The following is a 9,239-nucleotide window of genomic DNA, read 5'->3' as shown; positions in this document are numbered from 1 at the left end:
AAAAATTCAAACACAGATTATAGAGGAAGGACGCCCTCTGGACTGCCTGCAGGAAGAAACGGGTAGGATAGGGAGGAGAGTCTGCATGCAGATCCTGTAGACAACGGGTGAAAACAGTGCAAACAGCACCCACGGAGACACCCCGAGGATCAGATCACAAGGGCTAAATTAACAGCCAGGGGAAGAACCTTCAAGGTGGGCCTGCCAAATTTCTCCTGCTGTGATGCAAGCGCAACACAAAACATTCTACCAAGGAGAAAAACAGCAGTTGTTACAAGTAAAATTCTTTCCGATTTTTAGAGGGGAAGGAGTAGGTGTCGTGGTAAATTCTGACAGCACCGTTATCAGTAGAAATTTTCAGGATGGGTGGAGTTGTAAAACACAAGCAGAAATGGGACTAAACATGTCAGTTAATTATACAATCTTAGCGCATGGTTGTTCTGCTATGTTAATCATGAATCAGGATATAAAATAGCATAAAAAGGGATCCAGTCACTTCACAATATAATTCCTTTTTAATTAAATAGAAAAGGTGAAAATAGTGTATGACCATAAAGATATAATGAACACATGGAAATAGTCTCTGTTCTAGGTATAGAAAAAGGGAGACTGAGAAGATATATCCCATGACACTAATCTTGGTTTTGTTTGTTATGATGACAGTTAATATGAAAATACATAAAACAGAGTTTCTTCCCTCGAGGAGCTAATTCTTTTTTTTTTAAGATTTTAAATATTTACTTATCAGAGGGAGAGAGCACAAGCAGGGGAGCAGCAGGCAGAGGGAGCAGCAGGGTCCCCACTGAGCAAGGAGCCGGATGCGGGACTCCATTCTAGGACCCTGGGACCACGACCTGAGCCGGAGGCAGATGCTTGACCGACTGAGCCACCCAGTGCCCAGGAGCTGACTAATTCTTATTCCTTATTGTATTTGTTTAGTCATCTTTAATTTTAATGATTAAAGTTCTAAGGAATGTCTTAAGTGAAAAACTATTAAAATGAATGCAGAAAAGAAAGGAAATAAACAAAGCTCAAACCAAATAGGAAGTAAGTGTATTTTTGTTCTGTCTATTTCTAGAGGACCACAAATTTACTGGAGGGAGACATTTAATAAAACAGCCCTTCAGCTTATCACTACGCAACTGAATTCAATTCCACAAATACGGGTTAAACACATAACCGGGGATAAAGATACCCGGCGAAGGCAGTGGGGGCGAGAGACGAATGGTTATCTCTGCCTTCAAGGCTCTTGCTTCCAGTAAGAAGTAAGATCAGACGTTACTTCTACCTCTTCCTACCCCCAACCTGTGCCTTCAGTTCTTGTCTGATTTTCTTATTTACGATCAAGAACAGGGCCAAGCATTGGGTAAAACCCTCTGAGTGACTAACTGTTCTCCGTGTAAAACATTAAGAAAACGGGAGATCCTCTATCACTGACTGGATGGCTCTCAGCAGGGTCTCCTTTCCAATTTTTCCTGGGGCTAGAACATTTTTCTGCCAGACCCTTTTCAGGCTGACTTTTCCATCATTCAGGTGTCAGCTTCTCAGAGACACCTCCTTGACCACCTCACCATCCTGGAACAGCACCCCTGCCTACATTCCCTTCCCCATACCTGCACTATTTTTGATCTTGTTCTTTTGTTTTATTGTCTCCATGGTAATTCAGTGAAATCCTTATTTTTTTTTTTGTTTGGGTTTATTGTCCATTTCTCTTAGAATATCAACTCCATGAGGGTAGGGATTTCAAAGTCTTTTACAAGGCCGTGTCTCTAGCTTCTAGAATAGTATAAGGTTTACGATGTATAGTCATTGAATATTTATGAACAAATGAGAGAGAAAACGCCTGCCTCTCTGGGTCTTACTGTTTTGACCCTAGATTTTCTTTAAAAAAAAAATAAAAATAAAAAAAAAACAAAATAAAAAACAAAAAAAACCCACTCACTCACTTTGTTCCCAGCTGCATCTCCAGCATCCAAAAGACTTATTAGTACATAATGATGTTCAGCCAAAAAAAAAAAAAAAAAATATTAACAGAATAATGACAGGATCCAGGAAGAAAAAGACCTAAAAAGCAGAAAAATCAAGAGGAAAAATATTGTTTAAGCCAGATCATAGAGATGCGTGTAGATTTCCTTGTGTTTATTTTCATAAACCTTTTGTCCATTGTTGTTTGCAAGTTCCAGGCTTGCCTCAGCTGTGTGACAAAAATCACACATTGAGGATGTGCTGTGTGTGTAAACTTAACCAGAGTAATTGAGGAAGGAGGAGCAGAATCCTTTGTGCTGTGCAGTAGTAAAAACCACGATCAGCCAGAGAAGGATCGGACAGAGAAGGATGGAGAGTGGGACAAGAGATCCAGATCCAGGTGGAGGTTCTCCATCACGGCCACCCCTGGAGGAGCCTGGGTTTATTAGAGAAGGAGCCGTTTCTTCATAAAAGTCAACAACAGCAGCATCGGATAGAATCTCTTAAACACTAAGAGAAGTCCTGAATGCTCTGGTGACTTAAAGGATTAAGAGCTCACAAGCCATTAGACTGATTAGGAAGCACTTCATGGAAAAGGGACCATTTTCAGATGGGTCTTGAGGAGCACAAACCAAGCGTATGAAAACGACACGCGAGGAAAGTCGAAAAGGACCATCCAGTGTGGCTGGAGCACAGGGGACACGTGGAAAAGAAGAGAGAGACACATAAAAATTAGGTCAAGGACAGATTATGGAAGCCTGTGAATACCAAACTGAGGTTTGGTTTTGTTCAAATTTAGTTTCTGCTTTTTGAGAATGCTTAAAATACTACTGAACTAAGTTCTAAGAAGGCCAGTCTAGTAGTATTCAGATGATCACTAGGGTAGGCAGGATTCTAAAATGGCTCTTGGTCATTTGCACCATCACCTCTGTCTTCAGTTCCCAGGGTAAGAAGGAGCTCCACCTTCAGTGTAAGAGGACGTTGTGCATATGCTGGAGGGTCCGTTTGGTGATGAGTTTATGATATATCGCAAAACTGAGTTTAAGAAATGAGGTTATCCTCAATGGCTCTGAACTCAGGCAAGTTCCTTGAAAGAAAGGGAGCTCTTTCAGGAGAAAGAGATTAGAAGTACTACATTTAACACATAAGACACTCTCCACTGGTGGCTTGAAGATAGAGAAATGACAGGTGGCCTCCAGAGGCTGATCACAAGCCCTGGTGATGCCCAGCAAGACAAGGAGACGTCAGTCCTGAAACTGCTCCGAGCTGCAGTCGGCCGGCAGCCGAACGAGCTTGGAAGAGAATTCTCGCTCAGAGCTTTCCAACAGAACCCCACCTCCCCGACACCTTGAATGTGAGATCCCGAGCAGAGAAGCCGGATGAGCCGACCTGGACCTCTGACTCACAGACCTGTGAAATAATGGCAGTGGTTGTAAGCCCCTAAGTTTGTGGTGACTTGTCACACAGCATTAGACATCAAATACAGCTGGGAGTGAGGAGGAACAGAGAACCATTCGGGGGACTCTGAAACTAGTCTCCGTTAGAATAAACTAGCAACTTAAGGAAAGAGGTTGCAGTCAAGATGAAGAGAGGAGACGGAAGGGAGATGGGAGACATCGCCTCTGTGGGCCTCAGGGACAGGGCAGCCATAGCGGTCGCGGCAGGGGAGGGGGCGCTGCGGGTCTGACAAGGGGGAACTGGAGAGCTGAGAGGACGTTCACCGAGGACCGAGGACTGGAAACCAAGAATAGTATTGGGGGGGTGACCAATCATCTCAGATGTGCAGAATTTGTGATGACAACAGCCTATCCACAAGTTTATAAAAAACGGAAGTCTAAGATCTACAGAGAAGCTTAGGAATGTTGGTTTTTGGAGTGTCTACTAAGTAAATAAATAATGCATAGCTACCGTGAGTTAACTGAGGAAATTACTGGAGAAATTAGCATGAAGTCGGATGAGGATTCCCAGAGGCAAGTCCCCTCTCGCTTCTGTACTCTTGAAACTTCCTCTGTCTGGAATATCCCATCTGAAATTGTCTTGGAAAACCACCGACTTCAAGCATCATCTCCTTCTTAAAGCAATTCCTGCCCCACACCGTCTTTCAAAATTATCTGGAGGTTCCTTAAGTGACAATATCCCTATCTCCCCAGCAGACTAAGTCTTCAGGAGACAGCGGCCGTCTTATTTCATCTGCGCATTTTCAACACCAAACCAAGTGTCAAGAGTATGACAGACACTAAGTATTTGTTGAGTGCGTGAAACAAAGATAGGAATAAGCAAAAAGATAGGAAGGAACCAGGATAGTGACACATACATAAGATAAAAAGGGACGAGTTCCCAAAAGAGGGTGGTAAATAGTGTCAAACGCTTCAAGATAAAGGATGAAGGCTCGCTGGTGGAGATGTTGGTTTGGTCATGGGAAGTGTAGTGCCTAACACAAGAACAGCTTGAGTACCAAGATCACATCACAGATGGTCAGAAATAAAACCAAGTGATGGGGTTTAGAGGTAGTGAGAAAGTGAAATGGTAGGTGAACTTTTTAAAGAAGTTCAAAGATCAAAGAAAGGAAAGTGACAAGGTGATAGCTTGTGAAATAGATAAGGAAAGGGGTTTTCATTGTCATTATTATGTTCAGTTGGCCACTGTAGAGTACATTCTTATTTTTCGATGCAGTTTTCAATGGTTCCTTAATTACAGAAAACACCCAGTACTCATCCCAACACAGATGTGTGTTTTGTTTTCTTAAGATTTCTGTAAATATCCTTTTTATTCTCTTGACAGATGTATGCTCTTGGCTTGGGACTGGAGAAAAGCTAAACAAGTTCACAAGCAGAATAGAAAATAACCCATAAATGGGTTGAAGACTCATAGACCGTTCATGTTGGATGGGTCCTTATACAAGACCCTGTTAGTTACTTTCTATTTTCACTGTTCCTTCTTCCTTGACAATTGAATTCAGAGTCCTCTTGCAACGGCGGTGCGCCAGGGCCCAGACAAGATGCGAGATTTCCCAGACATCCTTGCAGCTAGAGGTGACCAGTGTGACAAAATTTTGACCAGTGAGATAGAAGAGATACCTGCCAGGGCTTAGAGAGCTTTTGCTTTTCCCGATGAAAAGGAAGAGATGGAGCCAGGGCTTCCCTTCTCTCTCCTTTCTCCCTTGAGAAAGCACTTGATGGCTGAAGTTGCAAGAGGCATCTGGTGACCCTATGGCAGTAAGAAAGAGGAAAATAAGTGAGTCCCATAAACACTGGCAATGACATTCGTCAAGCCACTGAGCAGATACCAACAGCTCCTTAGGCAGACTTTCTGCAACAGGAAGAAAAACGAACCCCTAAGTGTTTAAGCCTCTGCGAATCAGTTACACACAGACAGATACATCGATGCATTGATACGGATACAGACTTTGTGCATAGATACGAATTTTATTGCCCCCAAATAACTTTGCAACTAAAAAGGCGTTAAATATCTTCAGTCAGCCTGCCGATATTTGAATCAGCCCTAAACTATCTTTAAGTTGTCATCAACCTTATGTGTATCTACTTCCAGGGGCAGGACACTGATGAGTTAGTAAAACTGTCCAGACCATTTTGGAGAATTTTGACCATTAGAAAGCCTTCTCTTCTCAAAAGCTTTCTACAGTTGCCTCCTTTCCCTGATCCAGGCTCTGCAGAAACTCATTCCGCCCCGCATCCGGTCTCTTTCCCCTGTGCTCTCCAGCATACAGACTCTGTACAGCCAGGTCAGCCTTCGTCCCAGGCGACGCGGCCTCAGTAACAGGACAAGCTCACGCTCACTCCCACACCTTCTCTCTAAATTGCAAGTCCTTTATGTTTGACTCTAAAATGTCACCCATTTTTCAAGGTTAAATAAAGCCCCGCCTATTCCAGGAAACCTTCCCTGGCTCTCCCATTCCCCACCGATCTCCTCCTGAGGCTGGCCCAGCAGACTGTGACCCGGTCTACAACGCACGGTTGATCTACAACGCACAGTTGATCTGCAATGCACGGTTGAACACCGAACCGATCCTTCTCCCCTTGTCCCGTGTGGGTTTCTTTGGCTCAACCACTAGAAGGTAAACTCCTCCAAGCCCAAGACACATTCTCCTCACATATTCTGCCCACAGCCGCTAATGTGGCCTTACAGATGTACTCAATAGTTTGATGGAGTTTTGGGACATGAAGGTGTATAGTGTTTAAAGGAACTAACAAAGACACACAGAATACACATTAAACACACAGGATGTTGTGGTCAAAGTAGAGCCCAACTCAACAGAACCCACTGAAGGTCAATCTAGTGTTTGCTTTACAAAAATGTCTTTCTTTAATTCTCCTTCTTTTTAGGAAAAGAGACTGATAAGTATCCTCTGATTCACTGATGGGTAGGAGTGGTAATCCTTATTCTCTAGCATAACATGGGAAATTCCTGTTATTAAAATATAAGGCAAACTTGTTAACAAGACTCAAGAAGAAATCAGACGCAGGCACGTGTACCACCATTCTATTCAATTCTGAAGTTCTCCTTTCTGGCTAGTTCTACATCCTCCGCATGTCCAATAAGCCAGTCGCTCGGCTGGAATTATGAGTCCTCTGATCTACCCCGTGAGGGGGGCAGGAAGGCATCTGAAGATGCCAGCCTTCAGAGACTAGTTTGTCCATCCAGACCCAAGCTTCTGCGGACTTTGGTTAAAGAAACACTGTCTTGAAGCGTCACAAGATGGCGTCTCCAGATGTTCTGATGAAAGATCAGTTAATTCCAACTCCGTTTGCTCGCAGTTTCCCAGCAGATTGCTCAGCGGGTCTGGCATGGGTCCCGTAAATGTGCCATAGCCGGACGAGCTGCTGCTGGCTTCCTCTGTCTCATCCCTTGCTCCAGCTTCTCAGGTGTAGTCCAACTGCCAACGAGGCTTGCTTTGGTCCAGCATTTTGTGGCCATCAGTGTTCCTTAGCTCGCTGGCGGTCACCCACACTTTGCTTTCCAAACTTGCCCTTACAGCCGCAGGCCCGTGCGAGGGATCATTCTACCTGCTTATCATCTTCTAGTGACCTTGTTTATTCTGAAGGTGCTGGCTGGGCCCTGAAATGTAAAGGTGCGTATGGCTTTTCCTCGGCTTTACACAAAAATGCACAAGCAATATCTCAGCTCACGGCTGACTCCTGTTAAGCGTTTGCTCTGTGGTAGGGGCTGTCTCCTGACACGGACTGCCCAGTGACTCTCTACAAGGACCTTGAGAGACAGGAACCATCATTCTGTACTTACAGCTCAAATAAGAAAATAGAAGCACAAGAAAGGGAGAGTGCACGGGGCATCTGGGTGACTCAATTTGCTAAGTGTCTGCCTCTTGCTTTCAGCTCAGATCGGGGTCGGGGGTTTGAGTCCTGAGCCCTCTCCTGGGCTCGATGGAGAGTCTGCTTCAGGATTTTCTCTCTCCTCTCTTGCCCCTACCACCTGCTCACCTGCACTCTTTCTCTCTCTCTCAAATCAATAAGTCTTTTTTTTTTTTTTTTTAAAAAAAGCAGGGGTGGGGGGAGTATGTGAGTCTAAGAAGTGAAGGTCGGCATTGAAAGCACACGGCCAACCCCCGCACTCACAGCACAGCCCCACCCATGGAGAACCACATGGAACGTGGCCTTGCAAAGGCTGCCACAGATACACACGAGCACTCAAGGAAGAGAAGTCTCAGGGATGGTGACACAGGTGAGAAGGGAGAGATTTGGGCATTGCAGAAAGGGTGGGGGTTGCTGGTAGAAACCCAGGACAATATAAATTTAAAGGTCAGAGGTGACCACCAAAGCAGAAGATTTTTCTTCTCAATTTGGCATCTTCTGGGACTGAGTATACAGATGTGAGGAGCACTGGAGGCAGCCTGGGAAGAGAAGGCCGCTCCCAGAGCCGAAACAAAGCAGAAAGGAGAAGGAAAGAACCAAAGAGTCACAGAGAAAAATCAGAGGGACAGAGTTTCCAGGGCCTCTTGAATTTTGCAATTGGGTCTTCATTATTAATCACGAAAGCTATTATGTTCTTTATGCCAAGCGAAGATCATACACATGAACCCACTGAATCCTCACCACCACCCTTGAAGTACGCGTTATTATCTGCAGAACCGTTCTGGGGGTGGCTCGGGGCAAAATCCAAACCGCAAGGGGCTGGGGAGTGACAGAGTCGGGAGGATGTAGTCTGCCTTTGGGATAAATTTGAGATAAAAGGGGATTGAGTCCCTGCTAAAGGCCAGTCGGGGAGCCAGTCATTTCAGCACTGGTTTCCAGTCTCATCCAAACTAAACTCTCAAAGGGACGCGTCCTTATTCTCCTTCAGAGAAAAACGTGGATGTGGAAGCCCAAGGGGACGCGGGAGTCTATCTTCCTTTCAATTAGCCCCGCTCTGCGCCCCCAGAGGGGACAGCTCGCTGGAACAGAGGCTCACCGAGGGCTTTACTGCGCCGGGCTAGGCTCCCGCGAAGAACATTCACACAATCGTCACACTGGAAGTCAGTTCAAATGCTAGTCGCATTATTAAGTCTGTGGGGAGGGCCAGGAGCCGCACTCCCTGAGCTGGGAGTGTGTTTTTCCTCAGTTTCCACGTCTGCAGAATGGGCTTCCCTGGGAAAACTCTAAAGAGAGTGAAGGGCACGAGGCTGGCTGGGTTGGTACGGCCGCGCCTGCCCTCGGAGCTGCGGGTTCGAGCCCCGCCTTGGGGGTGGACGTTGCTTAAAAAACGCGCGCGGCGTGCGGTGCGCAACGGGTGCTTCGCGCGCGAGAAGCGCGGGGCAGAGCGCTCCGCTCGCGGGTCGTTAAACCTCCATTTTGCAGCCAAACGTAGGAGAATGAGTGACGGTCTCAGAATCCGCGACCCGAGAGCTTGCCCGGGACCCCCGGCTGTCGCGGGGTCACCCCCAGCCCGCGGAGAAGCCGCTGCGGGAGGTCAGCGGCCGGGGGGCTGCGGTGTCGCGCGTTTGCGTTTCTCGGGAAAGACGGACTCGCACGTGTGTTCGTCCTGGGGCAGGCGAGCGCGGCGGCTGCGCCCGGGGGGACCGGGGCGGCCGCGCAGGTGCGGCTCCGCCACTTCCATCGGGGCCGCGCGCGGGGCGAGGCCGGGGCCCACGTCGGTTCGGCCGCGTCCGGGGAGGGGGGAGCCGGGCGGACGCGCGTCCCCCCCGCCCCTCGGAGGCCGGACACGAGCGCGCTCTCCACGGGGTCCGGAGAAACGCCCCGTCCCCCTGCCCGGCCTCCGCGCTCTCCCTCCCCTCCTCTCCCCGGCACCCACCCCTACTTCCT

General features: G+C 47.1%; 1 long non-coding RNA gene across 1 annotated transcript; it reads right to left on the bottom strand.

The window, feature by feature from the left end:
* Positions 1 to 4,697: 4,697 nt before the first annotated feature.
* On the bottom strand, positions 4,698 to 9,196 carry LOC131819635 (uncharacterized). The gene is made up of 2 exons (XR_009349272.1): positions 8,389 to 9,196; positions 4,698 to 5,172 (listed from the first exon to the last, which is right to left on the bottom strand). It is a non-coding gene; the product is annotated as an uncharacterized LOC131819635 (long non-coding RNA).
* Between the last annotated feature and the right edge of the window lie 43 nt (positions 9,197 to 9,239).

Source organism: Mustela lutreola, chromosome 1 (genome assembly GCF_030435805.1).
Source record: "Mustela lutreola isolate mMusLut2 chromosome 1, mMusLut2.pri, whole genome shotgun sequence".
Classification (NCBI taxonomy): Eukaryota; Metazoa; Chordata; class Mammalia; order Carnivora; family Mustelidae; genus Mustela; species Mustela lutreola.
Note: the sequence above shows the minus strand (reverse complement) of the source record. Positions and strands in the feature narration are given on the sequence as shown.